The sequence below is a fragment of the Diabrotica undecimpunctata genome, chromosome 7 (assembly GCF_040954645.1).
Source record: "Diabrotica undecimpunctata isolate CICGRU chromosome 7, icDiaUnde3, whole genome shotgun sequence".
Classification (NCBI taxonomy): Eukaryota; Metazoa; Arthropoda; class Insecta; order Coleoptera; family Chrysomelidae; genus Diabrotica; species Diabrotica undecimpunctata.
The window spans coordinates 112,703,324-112,720,902 of NC_092809.1; the positions used below are offsets into that span (position 1 = coordinate 112,703,324).

Here is a 17,579-nt window from a genome sequence, read left to right on the forward strand (position 1 = left end):
TGACCTCTATATAACAACTGAGACCCTCAAATAGTGAGGAGAATGTCTGTGTTGAATCTAGAACTCGCTGGTTTTCTCCCTTTCGTATTTGGTAAGTATATTACCATAGAAAATAAAAGCAAGAGGACTATATGAAACTATTTAAAGGGTAAAATCAATAAACCAATTGTATATACATACAGAAGATTATATAAATCCCTAATATTTACAAATTAAAATATGCGTGATAAAGATACAAAAAAAACAGTACTTAATCATAACCCAGATTGCTTTACAAAAGGTGAACGAACTAGCCTAGAAATACATCCGTTTTCGAAAATTTATGAGTATTATTGTACAAAGCCATTACTATTTTAATTGGGAATAAGCCACACTTTAAGTTTAAAATAAGTTTATTGACGTTTTAATTTTTTTTATTTAAGTTTATTTCATTTATTAGTACTTTGAAACTTAGTTTAAACATACATTGTGGCTTATTCCCAATTAAAATAGTAATTGCTTTAAGATGCCACAATAGCTTCAGAAGAATATTATGGTACAAAGCCATAAACCCACGTTTAAGGTGAATGAAATTGACAAAATACTGGGTAATACAGCTTATTTCAAATCGAGTGGCGAGCCCTTCCACGAAATAGTTAATCGCGCAAACAATAGAATGTCTATGATCAGACCCACGCAGTGGCGTTGCAATATTAAATTATTTGAAATCGCACTAGTTACAAAATTATTACTCACTTAAATAATAAATGGAGTTTGATTTTACACAGATTGTTTTATAGATACCAAACTTTTTGTTTATTATAATACCATCTTTAATAATTGATTCTCTATAAAGTTTGGTAAAAGTTAATTTCTAATTTAGTGTCAGTAGCCTTAAAACTGTAATTATAAAGTCATTATTAATGACTCCTTAACGACTCGTTAAGGACATACAAAGAACTGATAATAATTATTTGCGAGAATTTCTAGTCACTGGATTTGAAACGAGTTCGTAATTTAGTCTCATTATGTTGTCGAGTCTTAACAAGAAGGGTGCTACCAGGCGTATTTGAACCATTTTCTAGAATGGAAATGGTTAAGGTAGTACGAGTAAACAGATCAGATTGACCAGAATCCAAAGGAATAGTTTACAATGTATTTAAATATATTTATGCAAATACTATTTCCTGCAGATAATCTAACCAGTATTAAACATCGTGTGAGTAAAGCTACTGGAGTATCTTTACGTACAGTAGAAAGGATCATTCAACAAGCGAGTATGTTAACAAATGCAGAGTCAAATAATACGCTAAAATTTCCAGCTACAACACTTGCTAAAAGGAAAGCAACCGTGACAGACTTGAGGGAGTATGACAAACACTTCATTAGAAATACCATTCATCGTTTTCATTAGACTGAACGTTGTCGTGCATCATTGCATCAGTGTGAGTTCTCTCTACAGAATTGTACAATATTTGGGATTTAAGTGAAAGAAAACGAAAGATAATCGACGTTTATTAATTGAACGGAAAGATATTCGTACTCTACGCATTAAATATTTGGACAAAATTAAATATTACAGCAGCGAAGGTAAGTCAATTGTATATGTTGATGAAACCTATGTACATGTAGGACACAATACGCCAGATAGCTGGACAGAGGACAGTGGCAAAGGATTGTTCAAAAACATTTCAAAACGAAGTAGGTTGGTTATCGTAAATGGTGGTGGGGAGATGGGTTTCATACAGAATGCCCTTTTGATTTTTAAGACAGGAGATTATCATGATGATATGAATTGAGAAAATTATGAAAAATGGATGACAGAACAGTTAATCCCCAATTTGCCTGTTGGATCTGTTGTTGTTACTGATAATGCGTCATATCATAATGTACAAATTAATAAAGCACCCACCAGTAATTCTGAAAAAATGGATATGATATCTTGGTTGGCAGAAAAAAATTTACCATTTGTAACGTCAATGTTAAAACCGCAATTGTATGAAATCATCAAACGACACGAACAAGATCATATTCAATATAAATTTGACAAAGTGCTGCAAGAATGTGGACATGTTTAAAACTTCCGCTGTATCATCCAGACTTGAACCCTATAGAAATGGTTTGGGCGCAAATAAAAAATGAAGTTGCAAAACAAAACGTATATTTTAAGTTAGAAGACGTAAAAGTGTTGGTGAAACAGGAATTTGCTGGAGTAACTGTAGATAACTGAAAGAAAGTGTGTGAACATGTTGTCACGGTTGAAGATAAGTATTTGGAAAGTGAACGTCGCGTAGATGTAATTACTGAAGAATTAAGGATTGATTTAAATGATTCTAATGACGACGACAGTGCATCTGATTATGAAAGTGAATAATATAATTTAACATTACGATGTACCTATGTAACCTATATGAATATAAGTTTTCCAAACTGTCCTGTATGTATGTATTATTTTTTTACTTTACTACAATCATTTCGTATATTCTTCTATTTAACTTTGTGACGTTTAAGTGAGTAGTAATATAAATAATAAAGATTTTAAAGTTAAAATAATCTTTGTAATTAATATTTATTAATACTGTAATCTGTAATACGTATCTATACTTTCAGATACAGACAATATTGTATGTGATATACATATTATAATAATATGTATTAAAATGTAGTACAATATTGTCAAAAATATAATTAATATATTTAATATAATAAGTTTAATAAATTGTGTGTACCTATCTTTAACACTTTGATTTGAATCATAAGTATTTTTTGGAATGCCACTGCTTTGTTTGTTGAGGCTTTACTGTTCCTAGAAATTTTCCGCCACTACAGTTGAAACATACTCTAATGCTCATTCGCTGTTAAGGCTGCCTCCTTATCATCCAGATCTCTATCCTGTAGAATTAGTGTGGGGGTATCTCGTTAAGTTTAGTTCTGCGGATCGTTTTGCGATGATTTTTTTTAAACATTTTCAAATGAGGAAGGGAAAAACAATGTGAACACGCTAAACGTTCCGAACAGTTTTTTATGGAAAAGGAACTCGTTTTAGATTTAGTTTTTCATCAAATAATAATTAATCTTCAGGAAGTTAGTAATGAGCCATCTGCTGAAGCTGTTTTTAAAAGTCATCCACAAAAGAATTTACCGGAAATACGAGGAACAAATTGAGCCCAATCAGTTTGGATTTGTGAACGCCGTTGGTACGAGGGAAGCTTTATTTAGCGTGCAGGTATTGTTTCAGAAATGTAGAGATGTCATCTGTAATGTTTTTGCATGCCTGATTGACTACAACAAGGCTTTCGATAGAGTCAGGCATAAACAAATGATGAAAGTGCTGAAGAGGACAGGGATGGACGAAAGAGACCTAAAAATAATAGCTAACCTGTATTGGAATCAATCAGGTGTGCTCCGAATAGATGGAGAATATACAGACCAGGTCAAAATCTTAAGGGGAGCGAGACAGGGGTGCATAATATCACCAGTGATATTCTATATGTACTCGTAGCACATTTTTGGAGAGGCTCTAGATATTGATGAAGGCATCTCAATAAATGGAGTCAAGCTCAATAACTTGCGGTATGCAGATGATACAATAGTGTTTTCCAATACCATAGAAGGGCTGCAAAACTTAATGAACAAAATAACGGAAACAAGCAGAACATATGGACTGGATATAAACACCAGCAAAAATCTGTATGTGAACCAAATGAGAATTGAACGTGTCTCACAGTACAACTACTTAAAAAATAATCAATGAGTCGTGGGACAATACAAAAAAGATTAAATGTGGCATTGGAAAGACAAAAAGTGCATTGTTGACTATGATCTCTGTGTTCAAGAGCCATGACCTCACCCTAGACACAAATGGAAGGCTCCTTAAATGCTACGTGTACTCGGTGCTTCTGTACGGAGTAGAAACGTGGACATTGAAGGCGGAAACTCTATCAAAACTTCAGGCTTTTGGGCTATGGTTATACAGAAGGATCCTGAAAATACCATGGACAGACAAAGTCACCAATGAAGAAGTACTATGGAGGATGAACACAACCGCGGATTTGATCAACATCGTGAAGGGCCGTAAGCTGCAGTACTTGGGACATATAATGAGAAATCAAGGCAGATATATGAGCTACTGTAATGCATTTTGTAAGGTAAAATTGAAGGAAGGACGAAGAAGAATATCCTGGCTTGCTAACCTGAGAGCATGGTATAGAAAGACCTCAACACAGCTATTCCGTATAGCAACGAACAAAGTCATCATAGCCAGAATGATCGAAAAACGTTCGGAACGGACTGGCACTCTAAAAAGAAGAAGATAGTAGTAGTGATTTCACTGATGATAATTCTGAGTCTGATAGTGATTTTTTAAGAGTTGAGCCTATGTAAACATTTTACTCTTATTAATTATTATTTCTTATTGCTTCTCTAAGTTTTCGTATTTTCTTTGCTGTCCATTCCATTGGCTCCATATGCTTTTTTTATATTTTGGCTTTGAAATCCATTATTACGACCATAATAACAGTAGCCATATTTTTGTTTATTAAACTTATTCAAAATTTATTGGTTAGATTACTTTCTGAATCCACTTTCCTGTATCACTTAGGATTAAAAAGACATTAATGGATTATGTCAAATTCATCAAAATATTTCCTGCTAATGGCTCAATTTACAAGTATGAAGCGTATAGAAGCCTTCGAGATGTGGGTTTTTCGAAGGATGCTGAAGATCTCTTGGACAGAGCACGTGACCAACGAGGTGCTAAGAAGAATGGGTACTGAGAGAGAGAACTCCTAAATATTGTAAAAAACAGAAACACGAGTTATCTAGGACATATTTACAGAGGAGAAAAATACAACTTCCTACGACTTATAATGGAAGGGAAAGTGGAAGGAAGAAGTGGACCAGAAATAAGAAAATGCTCCTGGTTGAAGAATGTAAGAGACTGGACAGGCATGAACACACATTCGATACTAAGAACAGCTCAAGATAGAGAGCAATTTGCTGTCTTCTTCTTCTTCAAGTGCCATTTCCGCGGCGGAGGTCGGCAATCATCATAGCTATTCGGACTTTTGAGACGGCTGCTCTGAAAAGTTCATTTGATGTATTTGCTGTAGTTATAGCCAACCTTCAGTAATGGAGAAGGCACCTTAAGAAGAATGGCTCAATACTATTTGTAAACTACATTTAAATGGCAAAACAGGCTAAATTTTTTCTTAGCTTTGTATAAACCCATTAAACTGATGAGTCCATACTAATGATACCGAATTGAGATGTTATAATAAATTAAAACAAATTAAATTTTTGAGAAAGAATGTACTGTTACTAAGAAGTCGAGCATCTGCGTTTTTCCACTCTGTTTCTCCATATACTTTCTTTCTCTGCGTCGGCCAAGATTTCGAAAGTCGTTCCTACAGTTGACAAGCAATACAGATTTTGAGATTATGGGATACCTTCTTTGAAAGGGATGAGACTAAAATTTTGAAAATACAAAAAAAAACAAACACAGTTACGTAGACCTTTATTTTGCAATATGCTACAAAAAAGCCAAAAACGGCATCTTTTCCTTTAATAAGTATATGTACCTAATATTAAAGTAAATTTATATGTACAAAGTTTTAAGGTTGGCAATATCTATGTACAAATTCAAAACATGTATACAAACAAAAGTTTATCATATTAATTCAAATAAATTAAAACATAAAATTCTTTAACAGTGTACAGAGAAAAATAAAGTGTTTCCTCCCGATGTATAAAAAAAAGATGTTAATAAATTTTATAAAAAGTACAGTTTTGCATGAAGAGCAAATATTTTATAGCTGACTTTAAGGGGAGTTTTCTTATATAAAACAATTAGTAGTAATCCGTAAACTAATTTTCGAAATTTCCCCATGTCTCTAATAACATCTTTATCAACGTCTGTTTTGCCTTGCAATTCTTAGAAGGCACAGATTAAAGCAAAAATCTGAATTTGGTTTCGAAAATTACTTTACGGATTTTAATATCAGATTTCGCTATTTGCGTCTATACGAAGCCGTGTTAGAGTTGCTTCCTAAGACAGAAAAGATTTATTTTCACGTTCAGAGCGACTGTGAATATCCGTCTCTGATGAACCCTATTAGGGCAAAATACGTATAAGGCGGATGCACAGACGCACTGTACGTGAAATCAAATCTTAACTGTCCTTTTCCTCCAATTAGTAGTAAATACCATAAATGGTTGAACAGTAATTTAGGAGTAGATTTAAATTGCAGCGGCAAGAGAAAAGCTCGGAAAAAGCAAGTACAGAATGTAAAGTTCTTATTGACAATCGGCAAATGATTACAGGGAATTTGTTTAATACTCTATCTAGAAATTTTTAGACTATTTTCCAGACCGAAATTCACGTCATAAGCATCAGTGCGAGAGCAGATATATCCGTAGGGTAAATTTTTATATTTTTCAGACGGCCCACGGCTTTAAAGGATCTTACCTATTAGGGTAAGCTACATTGGGGCACATGGTAATCTTAATGTCGAAGCTAGAAAAAAAGCTTGGGAGTTTTTTAATGTGGGAGCTACATAAAAGAATCAGGGAAATGGGGATGCTAGAAGCAAACTCACACATCCTACGCCCGGAACCATTTTGTGAAATGAAAACAAACCAAAATCAATGTCTAGCAATCCATTAAAAACCAGGCAATAATTGATGTATGAATACCAAAATAACAAAATTTATACTGCATAGTTATAATGCCCATCGGTAAAAAAGTTTATGATAGATACTCACTCCAAAATTTGGGATTTACTCAAATTAGATATTTTTTTGGGGAATACTGTTGCCCTCTTTTTTTTTTGGTACTGGGGCATTTTCCCTATAATTTTTCCGAAACATGTCGATTTTATGACATACCGACAGTTTATAGATACATACTATTCTTTTTAATTAAATAACTTAAAAATTATAAGAAAAACTCGAAAATAAAATAATAATTAAAATAAATTACATTGATTTGTCTATCGAAAATGGTGTAACATAAACGGCTTAGTGTGAACCAACTTTCCAAAGCAACCAAAATAATAAATATGAAACTAAGAATAGTTGTTTCTATAAAACATTACATGGTGTCAGGAGTCTGAAACCCGTATTTAAATACAATGGATTATAATGTAAAACCGCGTAGTGGGATCCGTTTTGATCAAAATGCAAGTCAAAACTTGGAGAAGTTTCTAGATAGATTTAATATATAGATGGACGCAGCAGATTTGGCCAGCAAACAAGAGAGCAGAAAGATTGCGATATTTTTAAATCTAGCAGAGGAAGAAGCCCAAGATATATTTAAAACATTTAAGCTCATTGATGAGGAGAGGAAACAGTATAATGTTGTAATAAATGCGTTTAAAACATACTGCTCACCATTAAAAAATGAAACTTACGATAGGTACCTTTTCTTTACTAGGGTACAGGAAAAAAACAAAGAGTTTGATAACTTTGCTAGTGGCCTATGATAGTGTCCTAAGAAATAAATTGTATGAAGCCATGGATGAATTCCACATCCTCGATAAACTGATAAGATTGGTTAAGGCTACAATGCGTAAAGTTGTTTGCAAAGTCGAAATACAGGGCGAACAATCACAGGCATTTGAAACGCATGTTGAAAAGGCGGTCAGGGATGCCCAAATAGACAGCAGAGGAAACATTTTTAATAAATCATCCCAAATTTTGGCATATGCAGATGATGTTGATCTAGTTGCCCGCACAACACGCAAGCTAGAATAAATGTATACCACCTTGTCAAACGCCTCAAAAAATATGGGCCTGCAAGTAAATGAAAATAAAACTAAGATAATGGCATCAACACCCAATAATAGAGCCAGAAACATCGGCCACCAATTCACGGTTGATAATTCTACCTTTGAAGTGGTGGACAAATTCACATACTTAGGCTCCCTGATCACCAAGGAGAACGTCATGACGGAAGAAATCAAGCGAAGATAATCCTAGCAAACAAATGCTATTTTGGACTGAGTAGACATATGAGAAGCAGAAACTTAAGCCAAAAAACAAAAATAACCATATACAAAACCCTTATACAACCAGTGTTGACATATGGGTCGAAGACATGGACCATTTCCAAGGCAGATGAAAATCTCCTGCTTATATTTGAACGAAGGATCCTGAGAAGAATATTTGGTGGCATCTGTGAAAATGGTGTTTGGAGAAGGAGGTACAACTACGAGATATATCACAGATATAAACATATATTTGGTGGTAAAGACGTAGTATCCTTTATAAAAATAGGAAGACTAAGATGGGCATGACATCTGGCAAGATCACAGCAGAACAACCCTCCTAGAAGAATCCTTATGTCACAACCTGTGGGAAGTAGAAGTAGGGGTAGACCAAAACTCAGATGTAGGGATGGTGTAGATGAGGATGGTAGACAAATAGGCGCAGCAAACTGGCAACAGTTGGCAATGGATAGAACTGACTGGCGTAATAGACTTGGGAAGGTCGAGGCTCTTTTATAGGGCTGTAGCACCAATGATGATGATGATGATGTTTGATAACTTTACGAAGGATGTAAAATTGCTGAATCAAAATTGCAATTTTGATTCTCTTGAAAACTCCCTAATACGAGATAGACTAGTTAGTGGGATTCGAGACCAATCATTGCAAAAAAGAATTCCAAACCTAACTGCCGCAGAAACCGAAAATCAATGCAGAATAGCAAAGTGAGTACCTTCCAAGCCAAGTTGATGAAATTAGATATAATAGGGCCTCCAGGAGCATAACTCTAGAATGACCTGCAGAAGCTGTTTGTAAAGATAGTTCAAACACTGTAACAATTGCAGAAAACCAAATCATTTTTCTTCCAGTTGTAAACAAAAAAATAAAAGGCATGAGAGAAAGTCAAACTATTTGGAAAAGAAGTCAAGAGCATAGTACTCCTAGATCATATTTGGTGAGGGAGGATTGGGATAAGGTTCTAATTCATCGTTCTTGAGACCAAATCCAAATTCTGTGTATCGAATTGAATAATGAGGTTTTATTACCTATGTACAAAACTGGTGCCTCTAAATCAAAATGTGACGATCAAACAGAAACATCTATTAGTGATCAAAAATCAGATAAAACTCAAAGTAAAACAATTATACCAGTAACAGGGCCTAACAAAACCCGCTCTGCTCGTTGTATTATATAACCAGCTAGATAGAGAGATTAATCATATTTTAATTATTGTATTTTTTTAGGTTAGTGTTTTCAGTTGGTTTACAGCTTAGTGTGAACCAACCTTAACATGAGTTGGTTCACCTGTGAGGTTACGTCTGTCACTTGTCACTTGAACAGGTACATTTGAGCATGAAAGAATGCTTGAAGTCATGTAGAAGTACAAAATAATACATATTAAACTAAGAATAGTTGTTTCTATAAAACATTACAAATGGAACCTTGCGTTCAGAAGAATTGTTTTCACCCATTTTTACAACATTTAAAAAAATGATGAAAACTTTGAATTATCCATGTGTATGTCCGTTAACACAACTCCGTTATTAAATTAGATAGAATGACACATGAGGTGTCGAATGAGAACATATAACCCAGAGATCGTATTAAAGGTGATACATTTGACCTTGGACTTTCGGTTCCAGATTTGCAACAGGATCATAGTTTTAATGTCACCGAAATAGTACATGTGATACATCAATCGACGTGTATTGAAAAGTGGAGCTCGAATATTTAGATCCCATTTTGATATCATTTCCGGTTAAAAAGTTATGACAGGAAGTTTTGCAAAAATGACTAAAAATGGACTACATAAGCTCTGACGCCATAATAGGTGGGGGTTTTAAAAACCTTTCCAAACAAATCTGTTTTACGTATATTTTTCCCATAAGAAGTTGGAAATACTGATTTTTTAAATCGTTTAAAGAATAAATAAGGACTTGTTATGAACATTCATTATGTGCGATTGGTATTATTTGTTGTTAGAGAATTTGTGAGGTAAGAATATAAAAGTATTTACAAGTTCATAGTTTAAGGTTATGTTGTGTTTTGTTTAACACTTTAATTGTTTTTTCTTTATTTCAACGCATTTTGTTATTGTTTTTATCAGGTATTTATGAGATATATAATATATTTTATGAGTTATTTCAAAATTAATCAATACATCATTGAATTTATTTACGCAGTTAAAAAATATGTAAATTAATGTTTTATTCTTTTTTGGGTGCCAGTAATTTTATCCCATAAAAAGACTAAAGATATTCGTTTTGTAGCTAATAAGGACTGTAGTTTAAGAGGTGAATAAGGGCTGTTATTTTATTATTACACACATCTAATTAATAAAATGGTTATGTGCTTTGCTCCAAGCTGTAAACATTACAGTGAACAAAAAACATCCAAGTTTTTTGTATTCCCTTCTAAAATTTTAGAGAGATAGTGGATAAATCTCATGAGGTAAAAGTAGTTGTTAGTTTGTTTTAATATTGCTTATATTTCAGATATTCTGTGATTGTCTTTTCAGATTTATACTATGTATCTGTCATGGTTTTTAAAGATAATGTAAAATCGTTTAAATGAAAGGAAAAACGTCCCAGAACTAAAAAAAGTCGGAGAGAGGGAAACCATGTCAGACTCGGCCTAATGAAGTGATACTAAAAGTTTGGAGAGAGCAAATATGATAAAATTTTTGGCCGACGAGCACTTTATCTAATATGACTGGCTATGAACCTCGTGAAATAATTGGGATTAAATAAAATATTAATACGTGATAACATAGTCTAAAATCTCAGTTACAGAAGACTAATAGGACTGTTTTAGTATTTTCTTTTGTCAGTTTCAAATATGAATAAAACTGTAAAGTAACCTTGATATTAGAATTTAACAAAAATGCAATATACAGGGTGGTCCTTAAGTAATTGTACAGACAGAAACCGTAGATTCTGCACTTTAAAATATTACGATTTAAGCCAACTTGCTTTAATAAAATGTTGATATTAAGAAAGATACAGGGTGTTAAAGTGGAAATTTAAAATTTTATTTTTCGCTATAACTTTTATGTTTGTAAACATTTATGTATAAAAATTGACAACTGGGTACTTTCAAATATGAGAAATTATAATTTGATGCACACTTTAATGTAGCTGATAGAGGGCGCCACATATGCCACATGTGTGGCATAAATTTGAGCTTAACTTTTTTGCTCTTTAAGTTAGCTCTATTTGTGTTAAAAAATATTAAATATACATTATTTTTACAAAGAAAATGTATACTTGATAGTAACCTCAAAATACATACATACAAAATACAATCGTTTTCGAGATAATCGCATTTTAATAAGTCAGTTGCATAATAATTCTTAGTTTGATATTTGTGCGGTAAAGCACTGAATACCTCTATACAGCGTTCCACGTTAAGAAAATAACATTAGGCTTATGGAGATCAGTATCGCCAAAACTCTCAGGAATGCGGTTTACTAGATTGTCGATATATTTTTCGAATTTTCATTTTCAATTAATATTTAACTGTAAAGTCAGAATAACAACTGAAGAACCACAAAGCCTTATTATCATTATGTAGTCTCAGAGAACGACATAAAATCGCTGACATACGCACACCGTATTATTTTAAGTTGCAATTAGTAATTAGATATATGCATTCCAAGCGGTCCGTTTATTTACTTTTAAATCTTTAATAGCCAGCAAAATGCATGATTTAACTAAGCAATATTTTCTACTGATTTCTATGATTCATGGTATATGATATTCTTACCGAAAAACAAATAAACTGTCGTTACTATAATTAAAATAAGATAAAATAAAATTATCTTTTGTAAATACTATTTATTTAATTAAAATCATTTTCCCTACTTTTCATCTCTTGTTTCGAATGGGCACTTTTGGTCAATTACGTTAAAAAACATTAATTTAATTCATGTCTGTGAAAACGAAAATACAAATTACAAAACCCTGAATCGTGCTTGTGTTCATCGTGGCATCGCTGCGCTTCTATCGTCCATAAGAAATACATAGCCCTATCTCCGCAATGTTATTTTCTTAACGTGAAACGCTCTATAGATAAGCATAATTCATAGCTTATTCTTATTAAAACAACTCAAAGATGATAATGTAACATCACAAAATGTTTCGTTATATATCTTCTTCTTTAGGTGGCGTGTCCGTATTCAGACGTTGGCCGTCACCATGTTTGCAATTTCACATTTCTATCACTCCTTAAGTTTCTATACTGGCGTTGTATTACTTTTTCTCTATTGTAAAATGCTGAAAACCCAAAATATGTGGTTTATGCAAAATGCTACACCACCACATTTTAGAGAGAAGGCAGTTAGAACATACTTAAATACAACTTTTCTGAACGTTGGATTGGTCGTAGTAGTCATATTCCTTGGCAATGTGGTGAGATATTGATATAATTATTTAATTCATAAAAAACCCGAAAAGAATACTTATTATTCATTACATAAATTGTTTACCCATTTTTATTAGGACAAATAGAAACTAGAGCACAGGTAATTAAATAACACATATATGTTTTGTTTTATAATACTTTTGCTACAAATTTAACCTTAAAGACTCAGCATTTTTACAAAAACATCATCGTTGGCCTAATAACCGATATTGTTATAAATATAGTAAACACACAGGCAATTTAGTTCAGCATAATATTAGTTCGTTAGTTAATCATAATAGTCCATTTGTTCAAGATTTAATTATAATTACTCGTAAGCTGTAACGTAATCATATAAATAAGTAATGTCATCGATAGGTTATTCCGTGTGTATATAAGTAACCAATGAACGAGATACATCACAGTTTAATACATTATTTAACCTATGCGACAAATAAGATGTAGTTACATAATATACCATAAGATTTGGACATGTATCCAAAAGAATATATTCATCCATTATACATTATAGCCATCAAGTAGCCCAGAATTTAATCCGCTTGTTTTTTGGTGTATGGGGCGCATTAAAACAACGTGTCTATAAGAATTCCATAAATATTCGCCATTGTAAACAAAATGTTTTGATTATAACTTTAACATAAAACGTAAAATCCACAAGGAATCTAAGTTACTGTAGTTGGCTGTATACCATATATCACAAAAAATTTTATTAAAAATCCTTTATAAAAGGTATATAATTTAAAAACCCAATCGGGCTATATCACAAAACGTTTTCGGAATCCATATTCCATCATCCGTGCACCTAAAAAGTATATAACCACTTACTTAAAAAGAACATGAAATTTAAAATTTGACCAAGGTTAATACAAAATGTGGTTAATACTTACTAGGTATACATGTATTGAACCACTAAATTCCTCTTCTCACAATTTTTAAAAACATCACAATTTTCTCTTTTTTACTTAAATTTAACAGAGCCACCCACAACCATTTCATTTTTACAGTTCTTGGCAAGATATACCAATAGTCTATTAAGCTCATGAACTTATAACTTATCCTTTTATATTTCTCATGTACCTAGTGTTGCTTTATAACAGATAGGGCCTTTTCTTCTTAAGTTATAAGTTGAGTACTGTATGATCATCATATTACAAAACCACGTCCCAACCATCAATTTTTGTTCATCTTATATAATTGTCAACACACACAAAACAACTAACCAACTTCTTCCTTTAACACCTAATCAGTTATTTATGTTCATGAACTTGTAACTTAAACAGTTTTACATTTACCAGGTACCAAATGTTGTTTTTTAACATACAGGGCCTTCTAAGCCCCGTTATTATATATATTATATTACAAAAGCTTTTATTTTATTCACTCAACACCACCTTCAAATTTAAAATATATTAATTCCTATTTCACCCATCAACAATAAATTTTCAAGAATCCAACTTCCCACATATGTCTAGTTTCCATTTTCCAGGTACCAAATGTTGAAAAAACATAAGGGGCCTTATATTAGAATCTCTAATTTACACCACGTTTAGACATATATATAGTTGGTTGCCTAACAATACCCACATAATTTTCTCACCACATACATTAATTATTAAAACAATTTTCACCATGTTCTTAAAAATAAATTCAGGACAAATTAACAATTTAAACAACAACATTGATGGTTGCTACTGTTATATTATTTTAATTTTAACTTTTTCAATTTATAAATAGCGTTGGCTTCTGTCTTAATTAGACTAACACATAAAGTTACACTGACTGCTTTGTTCGGACTTCCGTCCTAACTTGTCAAGATTGTCATTTCAATCAGTTGCTTTCATCAAGTCCTCGTACACATTGTCTCAGGACCAGCAACTTCACGTGGAGTCATACGTCGCCATGTTACCAAATCCACTGGTAACTTTAACATCATAATATTTAATACCATATCTTCTTCTTCACGTGCCATCTCCGCGACGGAGGTTGGCAATCATCATGGCTATTCTGATCTTAGATGCTGCTGCTCTGAATAGTTCAATTGATGTGCATCCGTACTATTCCCTCAAGTTACGCAACCATGAGATTCTTCTTCCTACACTTCTTTTGCCCTGGATTTTCCCTTGTATAATCAATTGAAGTAGGTTGTATCTCTCATTACGCATAATATGCCCCAGGTATTGCAGCTTTCGTGTCTTGATGGTTTCCAATACTTCCATTCTTTTGTTGATTCTTCTCATGACTTCGTTGTTTGTTACATGCTCGGTCCATGATATCTTCAGAATTCTTCTATACACCCACATTTCAAATGCTTCCAACTTTTTAGCAGTCGACGCGTTAAGTGTCCATGCTTCTATCCCATAAAGCAGAGTCGAGAAATACCATATAATGTAAACTAAATTTAAACAAACAATTTTTAACGGGTTTTTACCCACATATTTAGTGGCTCTTGGTCAAAATTTAAATTTCACGTTCTTTTTAATTAAGTGGTTATATACTTTTTAGGTGCACTGATGATGGAATATGGATTCCGAAAACGTTTTGTAATATAACCCGATTGGGTTTTTTAATTATATACCTTTTATAAAGGATTTTTTATAAAAAATTTTATAAAACGTAAAATGGTTGATGTAAAATCCTATTATTCTGTTATTTTGTCAAATCCTATTATTAATTATCCTGTTGATATATTTATTTTATTTAATATTTCGTTAACTATTAACTTTAGTTAAAGGTATTTTATACCAAAATTCAGAAGTATTAATGTTTTTGTCTATTTTTCCTTCGTTGCCTGGAGTAATTGCTTTAGATTCAGAATTATGCAGCTGATTTGTAAAATGTGATTATCTCGAAAACTGTTGAGTTTTGTGGTTATTAACAAGTTTACCTTTTTTTTGTTAAAATAATGTATCTTTAATATTTTTTATCCCAAATACAGGTATCTTAAAGAGCAAAAAAGTTAAGTGGAAATTTATACCACATATGTGCCAATGTGGCGGCCTTTATCAGTTATATCAAAGTGTGCATCAAATTATAATTTCTCATATTTAAAAGAACCCAGTTGTAAATTTTTATACATAAATATTTACAAACATGAAAGTTATAGCGAAAAATAAAATTTTAAATTTGCACTTTAACACCCTCTATCTTTCTTAATATCAACATTTTCTTAAAGCAATTTGGCTTAAATCGTAATATTTTAAACTGTAGAATCTACTGCTTCTTTTTGTACAATTACTTAAGGACAACCCTGTATCACTTCACTTGTATATATCGATAATTTTTTGATTTTTTCTTAATGTCGTTAGTTGTATGTACAAGCATTTTAAAACAGTATTCTTAATGTGTGTCTCTACCGTCAACAGTTATTTTTCTTGCCTATTGTACATTGTAATTAATAAAGGTGGAGATACACAATAGAAATATAGAGTATTCATTAACATTACTCTTCATTAAACAGCATCTTTCTAAACGCTTTCTTCCTTCTTATTAACGAACCAACATCAACTGAAATCCACTTAAATGGTTTATTACTGAACCTGCAACAAATTAGAGTGAAATATAATAGATTAGAAATGTATCAGAATTATTTTATTTATATGATGCATAAGGAATATTTTGAGAAAGTTTGCTCTGGTTACCGATACCGAACGAAGTTTCGCAACTGTATATAATGGTAACAGGTATTTCGCAACATTGGTAAAATATTAAGAGACTTTTTGTTAGTTTTGATTCTTCCCGTATATTTAGCCAAGATTCCGGGTACAAAAACACAGACGCTATCAAACAATAAACGGTTTTTATACGATTTTACAATGAATTGGGCCTGTCATTCATACATTGTATCTTAACAAAGAGCCATAAAAAATGACTTGTGTTTCGTTAAAATTGCCGATCGCTTGGTAATTATCGCCCACACGTAGCGTTAAATTGGGAAATATTACTCTTGAACTAACCGCAGTTTATCATTGAGTAACCATCATCGGCCAAATAAGATAGTTGTGTCTTAGTGAGGGGTGGAAGCTGCTCCGCCAGTCAGTTACAGACAGTTGTTCCATCCAGTAGGGTTGGAGGCTGCTCAGTCAACAGAGACAATTAACCATCGGCCAAACAAGGCAGTCGTGCCATCTAGTAGGAGTGGAGGCTGCTCCGACATCATCAATACTTTTGTGGTTGCGGTAGTCCAAGAAAACACTTATTGCTTATTTATTTTTATTACATATCCAAGGCGAAAGGGAGAAAACAAGCGAGTTCTATATTGTACATAGACATTCTCCTCCCTTTCTGATGGCTTTATAGGTTATATAAAGGTCATCGTATGTGCAGAACGCAACAGTTATCAATAATATATTAACACTAACGAAGTAACATCATGTCAAGGACACATCATTAACAATAGCAAAAGACATCACTAACAATGACAGAATTTGATATCAATCAATCAATGATAGTGCCCAAGAATTTATGATTAAACATGGTGTAATAAAAGACAAAATATTGTCGATGCGGCAACGAGTTGCGAATTAAAACTGAAAGTAAGTTTAAAAGTAATAAACTTGTCCCAAGACACAAAAATACACCCAAGAGATGGGGATTTACTCTATCGACAAAGAAAGGGACCTTTTTGGAAGCGAGTAAACTGCCGGTAGAAAAATATTTATTTTGGTGGCAACTTTATTACATTTAAAGCCACCCAGGCAAGAATTCATAAAATATGAGTTCGGAATTTCTTCTAAGAGATGGTTGACTGGTACTGGTTTTGCAGAGAAGTTTTTCAGGATTACATGATGAAACACATGAAGGTAAGTAATTTTCATTAAATTTTTAGATCTCGTTAGAGATTAATGAAATTATTTACTGAAATATACAAGGCAGGAAAAATGCCAGTAGAGTGGCTCAAATCGGAGTTCATACCATTGCCCAAAAAACCAGGAGCAAAAGTTTGTGAAGACTATAGGATCATAAGCCTAATGAGCCATCTGCTGAAGCTGTTTTTAAAAGTCATCCACAAAAGAATTTACCGGAAATGCAAGCAACAAATTGTGCCCAATCAGTTTAGATTTGTGAACGCCGTTGGTACGAAAGAAGCTTTATTTAGCGTGTAGGTATTGTTTAAGAAATGTAGAGATGTCAGCTGTGATGTTTTTGCATGCCTGATTGACTACAAGAAGGCTTTCGATAGAGTCAGGCATGAACAA

The 17,579-nt window shown here is 32.8% G+C and overlaps 1 protein-coding gene across 3 annotated transcripts in view; it reads right to left on the reverse strand.

The window, feature by feature from the left end:
- Positions 1–5,479: 5,479 nt before the first annotated feature.
- The window catches only part of Cp190 (centrosome-associated zinc finger protein CP190), a 45,209-nt gene continuing 33,109 nt past the window's right edge, over positions 5,480–17,579 (reverse strand). For all 3 annotated transcript variants that reach the window (XM_072538007.1, XM_072538004.1, XM_072538005.1), the window contains exon 17: positions 5,480–15,920. The gene's annotated coding sequence lies outside the window, so the exon portion shown is untranslated. The remainder of the gene's footprint in view (positions 15,921–17,579) is intronic.